Below are 13,886 nucleotides of genomic sequence, written 5' to 3'. Positions count from 1 at the left end.
TGATACGCGTAAAAAGGCTATTCTGGTGGCCATTTGCTGCGGGATTATGCTCGCAGTGTTGCTGGCTGCAGCTTTGGCCGGCAGCATGGGCGGCCAAGAAGGTAGGACCAAAGGAACGCTGTTAAAATGCTGTCAAGTTGTTTCCATTACTGCTCAACTGCACTAAATGGAGCTGTTTTGACGGCACCCAAGCTTGATGCTGCCTATTTCATCCGATCGCATTTTGAAGGAAGCTAATTTTGAGGACGCTAGCGTTGGAGTGACAGGAATGATAAAACAACAAAACAGTACTAATTTAAACAGGTCGAAAATGTTAGCACAGCACCTAAACAGCAACAAAGCGCAGCGTGTAAGTTTCGGTGACCGAATGGCACAGATACGCCTCCTCATAACGACAAACCTAACCAGAACAAGTGATGGAAGAGCTGTGGGATGCACATCAAGCCAGTAAAAGCCACTATCATAATGTTTTTTAATAGGTGACAAACCTAGTGGGCTTTTTGGGTTGAAACGCGCCTTTAAGGTCGTGTAGTATGCTTACAAGGCTTTTTTCATACTTTCTTTTCGTTCACTACACTTGGAAGAGAGCAATGTTTCACAAAATATGGTTGCTGAATACCTCGTAAACATGCCCAGGTCGTATGATACTTTTCGTACAAGGGAGTATTTGATTATTAGCATCCACCCAAGCGCAGCCACACGGCTACAAAGAAACGTTTACAGCTTCTGCACAAGCATAGTTGTGGAAGGAATGTTCGTTATTGTCAGAGTTTGGAATCAGGGATCATCGTCTGATCAGAGCAGCCTGCCAACCAACTGAGCTAACCTGGACGACTATCATATAGTAGAACAAGTAAGAGTTGATCAACAACTCGAACTGGGCAGATGTTCTTTCAATGTTCAGGATAACCGCCGTGGCAAAGTTGATTTGTAATAACTGAGTGATTACTCATTCATTAGCGTCAGCCCAAACGCAGCCATACGGCCACAAACGCAGCAATACGGCCACTAAGGCAGCTATATAGCTTGTAGCCGGATGGCTGCGCTTCGCTGGATCCTTCTGAGTATTTATTAATTTATGAAAAAAACAATTGAAGCTATGTAATATACAAACATCGGTTTCTCACCGAGAAACACTCAGCAGTCGTCTTTATCTGAGGCTCTCACTTGTTAGGTTTCGAAGCTTTTGTTACAAATGCTAGGAAGGCATCAAGACGTAGCTACCGATTTTGTCCGCGGATGGTCACCTCGTTCTTTGAATAAGGGCCTTTATATCAGTCACAAATTGAAATTTTGCAACAACACTTGAGAGCACTGTAATTATTTCCTTGTAACTATGAAGAATAAGAAAAAAAGCATGAAAAAGAGCAGAGAAAAAGCTCTCTGGGCTGATCTAAGCTTCCATTACAATCCAGCCGGTTATTTCGTCAACTTATCCTCCTAAACAAAATAAGTTCAATCAATTACGTGCACATTTTAGCCATAACGGTGAGTTTTTATACTTTTAGTGTTCATTGATACTGCATATAGCGAGTCTTTAGTGAAATAATGGGTAGTGCGCGATCTTTCAGGGCAGTTAGCCGTTTCTTACTGCAGTAATTATTCCGCATACAGTGCTGCAAGCGCTGTTCCATATTGTTCGAGGTGGACACCTTTTCGTGAAATATTGCTTATAGAAACTGAATGAAGTTGCGCCTCGCAGGAATTAAGTAAGAATAGCATCAGCGGAGATTAAGGAGCTCTTAGTAGTCACAACTAGCGTGACCAGAACTGTGTACACTTGAGTGCGCGTAAATAGCCTTTTGGAAGAATTTTGTGCTCGCATATGGATAAGGTACACAAAGTGTGGAGGGTACACATAAAAAACTTGAAGCTTTGGAAGAATGGAAACGTATAAATATTCTGTGGATTTTTTCAACACATTTGTCGCAAGAATTGTTACTTAAGTACAATGGCCTAGTAGGCAGGAACGTAATTTCCTAATCTTCTTGTAGGAAAAAAAACCTACCTATTTACAGTAACACATCGTGGTGCCCGCCTATTACTGCGCCGTCCTTCGCACTATTTTCAGTGAGAATACTTTCGCTGGTCAGAGTTTTAGCTTCATCGTTCTTCTTCGAAGCGTTCTACGACAAAAAGGCTGACTTAGGAACGCTGAGGTGACAGATGAAGCTTAACCCTGCTGAAAAAAGTTGTATGATGTAAAAAACTGATACAGTTCTCATACACATGCAATGCAAATATCATTCAAATCTTAAAAATTGTGCAAATGTCATTCATTTTTTTCAAAATCATAATTTGTCATTCAATATCGCACAAATTGTATGACATTTGTATGACGAAGCCTGTGTGAGGTAATTGCATCATACACCTTCCTTCAGCAAAGATGCTTCCCCAATGCATTGTTTTCGATTTGATTATCATGTATGATTCGTAATTTGATGTGGGAATAAATTTACAGCAGTCTTTTAAACGTCCAAGTCTGCAAATAAATACGCTGCGAGGTATTTCTGCAGCCCACGGTTTCCCGTACATGCTATATTTTCCTCGCTCTTCAAAGAAGGAGTAGGTGGAAGCTTCGTCCTGCCCAAGCCTGAAAGACCAATGATGTGTTGGTTACAGGGCGAGACCTTCTGCAGTCTCTATAGGCACGTTGAGCTAGGGGCTCGCCCAACTGCCAGAGAAAGCTTAGGTGAAGTCAATAAGTGTTTTTCATTATTTCATTCATTCCCTGCCAGAGTGCCAAACAAAACTACGTCATACTTTAGTCCCTTTCCTTGACTTTGCTTTGCAAGCCGCCACTTGTAAGATACCTCGGCGAGATTTAATTTCACTTGGAGACTTGGTCTAGTGCGTCGTCTATGAATGCGCGGAAGCGAGACGGAATGCGTCTTAGTTGCGCTGTTCAGTCCATAGTAGACAAAAACCTAAACTGTTCTTTAAAAAACGGAAACCGGTCGACACCGCCCAAAATCCTTTCCACAACTAGGTGACTCCAACACGGACCATTTGTTCGACTTGGAACCCGTTGGTCTGACTTTCTCGCGTCACTAATTTGCAGGGGCTTCGTCAGACGTTTGATCAGGGCGCCAAAAGCTGGCTGGAACTTCAAAACTGACTTGAGCCTGTGCTCATTTCGGCCAGGGGACCACTGGATTGCGTCCAATATTGACATCTCGTCTTGTTAGGTGTGTACTTATAATGTAAGTCCCAGAGGACGATGGTGAAGTACTATATTATTCTCTGACTTTTGTCGCCAGAACCTCAGCTCGGTCATTCCTTAAATAGGTAATTCCTGTTTTGGTGGCAGTTTTTGAGGACCAAAGCAACTATTCGTTTCCTCGATGATGCCCCCGAAGTTGTCCTGAATCTACGCAGGAACTAAAACGGAGATTAGACAGAGGTGGCACTTTTACTAGTTCCTCACCTACGCGGAGAACAATCTGATGATCTAGATGCGTGTCAGGGAGAAAGAAATCTTCTGGACAGCTCATTATTGATTTCATTCGCAGGTAGTTGAATGCTAGGTGCTGATCGAAAAAGGTCATGCCTAGAATAACGTCACAGGATCAGAGCTGTAGCACTACGAATGTTGCCGGCAGATTTGGTCGTTTATCTTCTCTATTTGGAATGATCGTTGGGCAGACGCAGTTCGTTTCTATCTATCTCTGCCTGTCGGCGCAGCGTCCAATGAAGTTGCCACGTTTTTTCGATGCGGGCAGGTGGTTACACTTATCAGAGAACAGACTCCTCTCGTAACAACGGATGCCTCCATTTAATGTGGTTGCATACCGGCACCTTTGTGAAACTGCATTGCTGACTCGGAACTAGACCCGCTGCCCATGACTGAGGATTTGAATAACTGGACAATAGTGCGCTTGCCGATGAATGCAGAAAACTATTCTAGATCAGCAGTCTGGGAACAGAAGAGTCGCTCAAGTTTGATAGAAATACAAAGGAAAAGGACTGGTCGCATAGAGCAAGTGATTGCGATGCCAGATGGGCAAATTGCACATTTGGCCACGGTGGCTGCAGTCGCAGCAAGTAAGGGCTCTAGTATACTGACAGAAGTCGGGAATTTGTATCGGGTCGCCTTTGGCACGCATTTTGGGTAATTTATTTTTGAGCGAAGACGATGGTATTGTCTGCCAAATATTGGAAGGTTTACAAAAGGGCATCTTTCGTTATGTCGATGATTTGTTGATCTCAGTTGATAACGCGGGGTTCAATAACAGCATGTTGATCATTTTGAAAACCTTCAAAGGGTGTGGATCTGGCATCAAATTTACCCTGGAGGTTCCAAAACACAATGAGTTTCAGTTTCTGGATCTCAAGGTGGACTTCAGTTCTAGGTATGTTTGCTGGCAGTACTGCCGTAGCTAAAAAATGCACTCCTCAAATACAACTCCGAACATTCTGAATAGTGAAGAATGGAATAGCTGTTTCTAGTCTCAAGTCAAGCCTAACAAAAGCTTCCGTTCATCTTCTATGCGACAGCTTCAATGCTAAAGTTCCCCGATTGATAAAAGCCGGCTATCCTAGCAATATCATTTCCCGGTCCTGTATGAAGTTAATGAAGTCGGTCAAAGGCTGTCCATCACCCACTGAAGAGAACTAGAAGCGCGCTGTGATACCCTACATGCACCGTTTAACTCATGGGTTAAGACAGGTTGTAAAAAGATATGATGTCGGAGTAGCCCACTCTGCCCTGCCCCCTGAGATTAGAAAGACTTTGTCCTCTTGTGCAAAGGAAGGCGGTAAGTGTTGATAGTAGTTGCCGTTTCTGCAAGGTGAAGAATACAGTGAAATGTGTGCGATGTGAAACAAGTGCGGTGTATAAAATTCAATACCTCTGTGCGTTAATGTGCATAGGCCAAGCCGGGCGGTATGTGAACATTCGCGTTAGAGAATGAAAAATTGATTGTTCGTCTGGGGTGAGTGAACATCTCCGAGAATGCAACAATGCCGTCCTCTCTCTGAGGCACAATGGTGTTGTATCATCACCCGCAACAAAGAACCAGAGTGGTGATGGTAGCATTACACACAGACTCGCATGGAAACTACGTAAGCAAGCCTTCAGTCTTGCTATCTATGAAGGAAATAGGCTATCTGCGCAGGTTTTAGTTTTTCGTCTTCTTTGTTTCCTTTTATAACCCAGATATGTTAACGTGTTTGTCACTGCCTTTGGTATCGTTTCTTTTTTAACGGTTCGTTTCCTTCCAAATAATCCAGCTATGCAAACGGCGCTCGTCCTGCTGTCTTCTTTTTCTGTCTCCGTTTTGTTTGCGCCCCTATTTTCATCATGAACAGCTTCCAACTAGCCCAACTTTCCATTCGATTCTGCTCAGATCAAATAAAGTTATCTGCAGTGTCCTTTGTCGTGCAGTACATGTAATAGAGGCTGATAGATGTGACGAATAATGATTTCGTGCACGAGCAGCAAGGCCTGTTTCCTACGTTTTGCATAATTACTCCTTGCATATGGTTTTGTCTGTATCATATAGGCTAAATTAATCTTTGTTCAACCCTGAGTGAACATATGTAAGCTGGCCTTCCTCGACTGCACTGCTGACGAGCTTTTTAAGTCGCAACAGGCATAGTCTGCTCGAGAATTACGCTTAGCTAGTGAGCTAGTGCAAGAGAGCTTTTTCACTGTGCAAAATTTCTTGCCAAGCTTATGTCTAAAATATCATAACATATTAATAATAATGATTTTTTTATGCAAGAGCATCCGTGGCTAAAGCGCGCCATGGCTGCCATGGCACAAGGATCTTTTTCTTATACTCAAGGTGGGGCGCAAAACCCATTTCCAAGCATTTCACCTAAACGAAGCCAAGTACAAGGCGGTTGAAAGAATATAGTAATAACATTGTACGATATAATATAGTTTATTGAAATTGTTTTGATATGCATTGAAAATTTAAGAATATTCAGTTCACTATTCTCTTTTTGCAGAAGAAGAAAAAGACGGGGAGGCAGAAGACAAATCTAATTATGCCGGCAGTAAGTCAACCAGCTACATCTGCAATGTAAGCTCGAAGCATGCTCGAGTTCTCCAAAAAATTTGCTCAAAACTTTGGGTTTAGTGTTGCAACGTGATATCCTGGTGACTTTCTGAAAGAAACTTTCGTCTTCAAAGATTTGTAACGTAAAATGCTACTGAAAACGTTCTGTAATTCTGCTATAACAGGCAAAATGTGAATCCTGTCAGGAAAAATGAAAGCACACTTACCATTCTGCAGAAACAATAATGTTCAACGTCAATAAGGGTAAGCTCTACCTTCTTCGCTAAAAGTATTCAACGCCAAACTTAGCTTCTCTCCTGTCCGTATGGTTGTAGGCGAAATTTTCTTAACCTAAGTCGACCATAAAAAAAGTCGCAAGCTTGCCATGGTTGCCTACATTTCCTTCTGGCTTATTGAGTATTACATTGTACCCTTGGCACGGTCGCGCACACTAAAGTATGTTTTCTACTAATATTCTATCAAAACACGAACATGATTATTTCATGCTTTCTTGACAATATCTAAAAATATGATAGTAGCAATTTTCAGTGAGGAGTTTCAATACAAGACCGGACTGCGGAAAGAAAAATAATTTCTGTCGTTAAATCAACTCATACGTAGCAAAGCAACGACAGGTTGCACTAGGCTTGTAGCGGTGACCAAAGCTAAATAAAATAGGTGAAGGCTGCAGATCAAGTCAAGCAGATTTATTGTTTGGCAGGTTGCCATCCGAGTCTTGTTGATTTTGGGTAATTCAGTACAAATCTACGATGCAATGCTTCACGACCGTTTCGTGCTTGTAGAATGAAAATGACAGTAATAAGCGCTCACTGAAATGTCTACTTAATTATGATCCGAAAAAAGAACCTTCAGAATGTTTGGGGAAGAGCCAGAAAGCTTTTTATACATGAAAGGTAATCATTTTAACTCATTGCGTCATATCGAAATTTTTTCGCTGCATCGCATAAGGTTACAGCAATGCGCCTTGGAAGACGTCACTCGTAGTTATTATAATTCGTGCACAATACTTGAAAGAAACATTTTCACAAGAAGTAATCTGCAGGCGGGCAAAATAAAAGTCAGCTCACTTCACACAATTTTCTCACCACTCAATTTATTGCATACTAAAAGACAACCTGTATTGGATCATACCTGCATTCTGGCGTAAGCCGCCTCGTCGGCGATACTTTTTTTCTATTGAGATAAGCTTTTCTTACAAATGAAACACCTGTGGGCTTATGTTGTTATGAGCTAACACAGAAAATAGTATTTATTGTAGCTGATTTTGTTTATTTGCGTTATATGCTTGACGTTTCCAGGCTTTTCGACTCCATCTTATTTCTTCATTGCAGCCGTAACCTCAGAACAGATGTGCTTTAAGCCGAAGGATAATGGCCAGTTTTTCTAGCTACGCTTTGGGCATACATCGCTGCACACAGCTCAGTTAAAAATCAACGGGCTTTCTTAAAGACTAAGGCATATGCCACCTGTATTTGGTTAAAACATACAAACGATTGCTGTTTTAAATCTCTGAGTTCCTGCCTCTTGTGCTGAGCCGCTGTTTCAAAGATGATTGGTTTTAGCTGTTCATCCTTCAATGGCGATACTCCCCTTTTTGTAACAACCGCTGGCTTCTTATCACTTCTTTTCACTTCAGTAGCAGCTTTACCGGGTAGTGGTGTGAGAGGCATTGTTGTCAGCATGACACTAGGAATCTTTAAGTTATTCTTGAAAATGTTCTTTTTACAGCTCAATATTGCGTGGCGTTGCTGTAACTGCGGACGACTTTATTCTGATCTCTTTATTCTCACTTCACTATTCTTTCTTTATTCTAAATCACTTCATTGGGTCAATAGCAGATATGCCGCGGATACCCAGAAGCCTCGCGAGATGCAGTATGCGCGCAATAACCGGTCGCTAAACTTGCGTGTAGGAACAACAGAGTAAGCTGCCGCAATAATTAAAATGACACTCAGATATTAGACCACTGCGCCTTGTGAATTCTCTAGTTTGGAAGTGTAGGTAACGCAGCGATATATTCTCTCATATAGCCCCAGAGCACTCTCAGAAAAATGTACTCTTCTGATTGACGAAAGCCAGCAAATGAATTCACGACTATTCGTTTACACTTGCAGATTTTTTTCTCAGAGGCAAATATTAAGCTATTCAGATCCCCACAGACATTCCACGACTTGTCATACATAACCGACCGAAACCCTGACATTGGGTACACTGTTGTGTCGTTTTGGAAGTGCACCTCTGAAGAAGTGCATGAAAAATGTCTTACGCATGTCGGTTATGCAGGCATTTTATTCTGTAATATGACCATGGATATCATAAAAAACTTTACCGTACTACGCCACTGCATCTTGTTTCTTGTTTGCAACTACAGTTCTTTTTTAAATTGATGTCATGTCTTATCGAATCAGCAATCAAAACGGTAGAGCAAAAAAGAGGCAACACGGGGTCATGATATTGCAAACCAGAAGCCTAACCACTCGAAAGATGACTTCACTGGTTTGAACTGCACACTTCGGCGAGATTCTCCTTAAACCTCGAGCAATAGGAAAAAAACTGCCACGCTGGAAGCGCAAGGAAGTCTTTCTTCCATGAAAACGAACGCAAACGCACACATGGTGTCGATAATTACTACATGCATTTTGGAAGCAATCACGCGAATGTCGTTTAATATTACATTTGTTATTGCCGATGGTGCAGGAAGCCACTGTTAGCCGGTAATTTTCAGCCATCGTGAACAAGAGAAATTGCTGTTTTGATTTTTCAGACCCCAAAGGAGGAGGAGGAGGAAAAGTGAACCCACCCAAGAAAGACGAAGTAACGGCTTCCACAGAAGGTGCGAAACCTCCTTTTCGCCTCACAAACCCAGTTTTATTGTCCTGCTAAAGACGTAATTGCTCAGGATGCCTTTCACATCGATTTGTAATCTGTCACAAGTCATCTTCACGGCTCCTGTAGCGCTGCTGTTGGAGGACAGATAAAGCATATGGGTTGCTAAAATAGGGGCCTCCTTACTATGCTCCTGTCTTGAGCAGATACTTCAAAAATAAGGATAAAGCTAGCATCATAGTAAAATTTTAATCCTTTATAGAGAGGGCGGCAGTTATCGTAACAGTGCCTAAGGAATAAACGGAGTTATGAAGACTAGACTGACGAGAGGTTCTAGAATAACCTTAAGTATGCAATGCGCTAAGTGAAAACACTGTTTTGTAGTAATGTGTGACTTCAGTGCCAGGCAAGAAAAGAAGGCATGTAACCAGGCAATAGATTAATATAGTGGAGGTCCTAAGGATATGAAGGGGTGTGTTAGCTCGCAGTACAACACAATTTGCGGACCATAAATACCTGTTTCCGCAATCTGGAGAACCGGAAGTGAACGTGGTCGTCCCGGAATGGTTTGACTAAAAATTAAATACTTTTCTCTGCATACTCTGAGATTACGCCGGAGGTGGAGGTACTCAGCAGCGAGAGTAGTGTTGCAGGAGAGTGTGACCTCGAATTAGAATAGCATTTCAGAATAAACGATGGTTAAAACCAGTAAGGAAGAAGCCCATCAACGGGACAGCGGTCTTGAGAAAAGAGACAAACTTAGCGCCTCTACACCGAAGATATTACCATTTAACTAAAGATGACTTCCTAGGTTTTGAGAAAAGTATAATTTGTGGAAAATATTACGACGAACTTTGATAAACGTGCGTCATCTAGAGTAGCTATACTAGACAATGGTGAGCCCTGGCAGGAGACCAAAGATCGGATTAAGGAACACTAAACTGTGGAAGCTTCTAACCCAGTAGAGAGAATATAATTCGCCGAGCATTGAAAGTTATTCGGTAAGCTTAAAGCATCTACCCCCTTTCCATTCCTTTGGCATGATCAACTATTACATACACCCAAATTGTAGAGTGCTGGCAACTGTGATGTTGAGGCTACCTAGAAAAAAATTCAACTTGCTCTTTACGGGTCCGGTTACACGACTGTGGTCAAAATTTCACCGCAAAAGCGTTAAAATTCTCATTCAGCGTGGAGTCAAACCGGGCGGCGTTGTGTCGGGAAACCGAGGTCATGCGTCACATCAGGCGTGTATGTCTTGTATGAAAATAAGTGAAAAGGAGATTTCCAATATGAATTAAAGGTCGGCATTTGTCTCACAAGGCTTAAATTTTGCACCAAAATTTTCGTACATTTTCAGAGGCGATTCGAAGCCATAACCCTTGGGTCACCAGGCTTGCATGCTGCCGACTAGAGCACGTAGGCACGTTGACTACTCCGAGGTACAAAGGGAGGCGTTGTGTTTTGTGTTGGCTTATAATTAAGCTTTGTAATGTGGTAACCGTACTGAAATATCATTTTATGAATGTTAAACAGAAAGCACGTGCCGGTTTACCGAAGAGGATTGCGATACAGGATGTTCCTGTATGTAGACTTGTGTCCTGCATTACACAGCATAACTGTATCTTGTAGGATAGCCCTGTATTGTACAAAATAGCCATATTTTATTCAGAACTACTCTGAACACAAGGAAAATAATATTGTGTTTAAAGTATTTGTCCCTTGTAATAAAGGTCCCCGAAAGCTGGCCCCTTTCTCCAACAAGTGCCGAAAAATAAGGCGTCTTCACTCTAAATGCCGCATTACATAGAACCTTAGAAACTGGTGATCTCTGGTTATCTGTTTAAATCACCATTTGTCATCAGAAAATTCAACAATGCGCACTAGTTGCGTGCGTTCCCACACACCCTTCGAGCTTGTAGGGATAGCGGTTTCGGTCGCTCAGGGTAGGGCCTCGACTCCGCGTAGCAAGCTCACCCAGAAAGCAGACACGAATCGAGAACGAGTTTGGTCATTTCAAACCCAGATCTCGCCGGTCGCAAGCCGGAGTATGGGTTGGAGTCAAAGGCTTAAAACAACATAATCTTATATAGCAAACTGTCCATACAGGAGAATTTCTTAACCCTCGTAAGAACGCATAGGTAATCTACAAAACAATGGAACGCATGCAAACTAAACCAAAGAGATGCTGCAATGCACAAAAAGACGTGGCTACAAAGCGCACTAAAGCACAAGTGAGGCAAACAAAACAGAACGCAATCCATGTATCTGGCACTGCGACAGTTCGACAACCGGAGCATCAGGACGCGCCGTCCTGAACACTGGCTGCGCTTCCTAACACCGACATAGCACAGCATGTGAGTGGGAGGGAGTGCATGCCAGTGTTCGGGACGGCCCATCGTGATCCTCTGGTTCTCGGACTGTCGCAGTGCCAGATAATGAATTCAAGGCACCTCTTTCTTTCTTTCTTCTTTCACTCCTTCCTTTATACGTTCTCTTATGACGTGTCTCCGGTATGATGACGCCGACGTGCAATGGAATTGAGCTCGCTCCTCGTGCCGTTCGGGTTCACGCTATCAGATGCTCTAGCACTTCAGCCAGTAACTCAATCATTTCCTTCAGCGTGCCGGCCTCATACTTATTGGCGCGACAAACTGGTGACTCCGGACGTCCGCTCGAACACCCGCCCCCACCATGGCCAACGCCGACGACACCGCCCCTCCGCCATGCCGGTGACGGACCCTCCAGTGTAGTCTCTGGGCTAACCCTTCGCCTTCCCTAGTTCCCGCCAGCCGATCCTCAACTCTGGCTCGCTCGAGTCAACAGCCAGTACACTATTGGCTGCATCACTACACAGGCGCAGAAGTTTCATCCCGTAGCTGCATCGCTACCACCCTGAGAATGCCGCCGATATCCACGACCTCCTCATAACTCCTCCCGCCTCGGCCCCGTTTGACACGTTGGCTGTTGAGCTCATCAAGCGAACAGCTGTCTCGGAATATTGCCGCCTGCAGCAGCTCATCTCCTTCCAAGAACTGGGGAACCGCACACCAACACAGTTGCTGCGGTGGCTCCAGCAGCTCCTGGGCGGCAAGGCTGCCACCTTCGACTAAGCCTTCCTGCATGAGTTTTCCATTCAGCGCTTGCCGTCGTCGGTCCGCCTGGTGCTTGTGCCCGCCCAGGGGTTGTCTTTGGAGAAGCTCGCTGAGTTGGCGCATTCCGTCATGGACGTTTCCTATTCTACCATTTCTCTCGGCGCAGTATCCCAGCCTCCCACCCCGCCATGATCTCTTCTCTCTCGCGTGGACCTTCAGAGCCTCCGTGACGACTTCCATGCGCAGATCACACGTCTCTCCGACGAAATAGCCGCACTGCCGACCTCCCGCTCTCTTTCGCCTTCCCGTCGCCAGGCCTTACCTTGCCGACGTAGTGCTACCTCACCTCTTCAAACCAGCGAGTGGTGCTATAATCGCACCTTTGGTGCAGCAGCGCGTCGGCGTACCCCTCGCTGTCGCTTCCGTGGAAACTTCCCACGACAACACTAGAAGCGGCAAGTGGTATCACCCGGACAACGGCCGCTTCATTCGCGACCACATCTCGGGCCTCTGTTTTCCCGTCGACACTGGAGCAGAGGTGAGCTTCCTACCCTGCAGCATTACATATCCTCACGTTCTCGCCGCACTGGCCCATCGCTACAAGTCGCAAACCTCACCACTATCGCTACGTACGGCGAACATGCTCTCACACTCAATGTGGGCCTCCGGCGTATGTTCCGATGGGTTTTCCTCGTCGCGAACGTACGTTACCCAATCCTCGCAGCTGATTTCCAGCGCCACTACAATCTGCTGGTCAACATGCACAGCAAGTGTCTCGTAGACGGCACGACGAACCTCTCTGTTAAGGGCCTCCGTCTTCGAGAAACACTTGCAAGTATACCTAGCCCACACCAGTTGACCTACGAGATACTCCTAGTCTGCTCCGTCCTTCCAAACTCTTACTGCCTGTCAAACACCAGGTCAAGCATCACATTGTGACCACTGGCCCTCCCAAAGACGCTCGAGCCTGTCGCCTTGTTCCAGACCATTTACAGATCGCCCGCATCGCGTTCATACACATGCTGGAGCTCGGCATTATCCGACCTTCATCTAGCCCATGGGCGTCCCCTATACACATGGTATCGAAAAAATCCCCATGGGACTGTCGCCATCATGGTGAAGAACGTGAACTCAACAACGCCACCGTTCCGGACCGTTATCCCCTATCTCACATCGCGCATTTAACGGCCGCGCTGTATGGCACTACAATTTTCTCTAAAATCGATCTCGTCAAGGCCTACCACCATATTCCTGTAGAACCATCCGATGTACCCAAAACTGTGATCATCACACCATTTGGCCTCTTCGAATACCTCCGCATGCCTTTTGTCCTCCCTAAATCTGGCCTGTCATTTCAACGCTTCGTGGACACAGTTACAAGGGGTGTACATATCTGCATGGCCTACATCCATGTCCTCTTCGTATTCAGCCGCGATGCGCAGCAGCACTTGCAGCACCTCCGGCACCTTTTCCAACGTCTCTCTGATTACGGCCTGATCATCAACAGAGCAAAATGTGAATTCGGCAAGTCGGAGCTCGACATCCTTGGCCACCGTGCCAACAGCTCTGGCATCCGGTCTCTCCTGTCAAAAGTCCAGACCATTTAAGACTTTCCTCAGCCTGCCTGAATCCGCAAGTTCCGTGAATTTCTCAGCCTTATCAACTTTTATCACCGTTTCATTCCTAACTGTGCTGCACCCCTCAAACCACTGAACGACATGCTTCAATGCAAGAAAAGAAACTCCGCACAACTGACATGGTCATGAGCTGCTCTGGATTCTTTCCAGGCCGCCAAAGCGAAACTATCCGACCTCGCTCTTTTTGCCCATCCGCGCCCTGATGCACCCCTAAGCCTCATGGCCGACGCCTCCGATTCAGGCGTTGGAGCCGTGCTGGATGGTTCTTGGAGCCCTCTATCTTTTTTCTCCCGCAACTTTTC

General features: G+C 44.8%; 1 protein-coding gene and 1 long non-coding RNA gene across 2 annotated transcripts in view; both read left to right on the top strand.

Moving 5' to 3' along the window:
- Positions 1-8,827, top strand: LOC144107696 (uncharacterized). The gene is made up of 3 exons (XR_013309358.1): positions 1-101; positions 5,956-6,003; positions 8,791-8,827. It is a non-coding gene; the product is annotated as an uncharacterized LOC144107696 (long non-coding RNA).
- Positions 8,825-13,886, top strand: part of LOC144108594 (uncharacterized) — a 109,761-nt gene continuing 104,699 nt past the window's right edge. The window contains exon 1 of the mRNA XM_077641792.1: positions 8,825-8,859. The gene's annotated coding sequence lies outside the window, so the exon portion shown is untranslated. The remainder of the gene's footprint in view (positions 8,860-13,886) is intronic.

Source organism: Amblyomma americanum, chromosome 10 (genome assembly GCF_052857255.1).
Source record: "Amblyomma americanum isolate KBUSLIRL-KWMA chromosome 10, ASM5285725v1, whole genome shotgun sequence".
Taxonomy (NCBI): Eukaryota; Metazoa; Arthropoda; class Arachnida; order Ixodida; family Ixodidae; genus Amblyomma; species Amblyomma americanum.
Note: the sequence above shows the minus strand (reverse complement) of the source record. Positions and strands in the feature narration are given on the sequence as shown.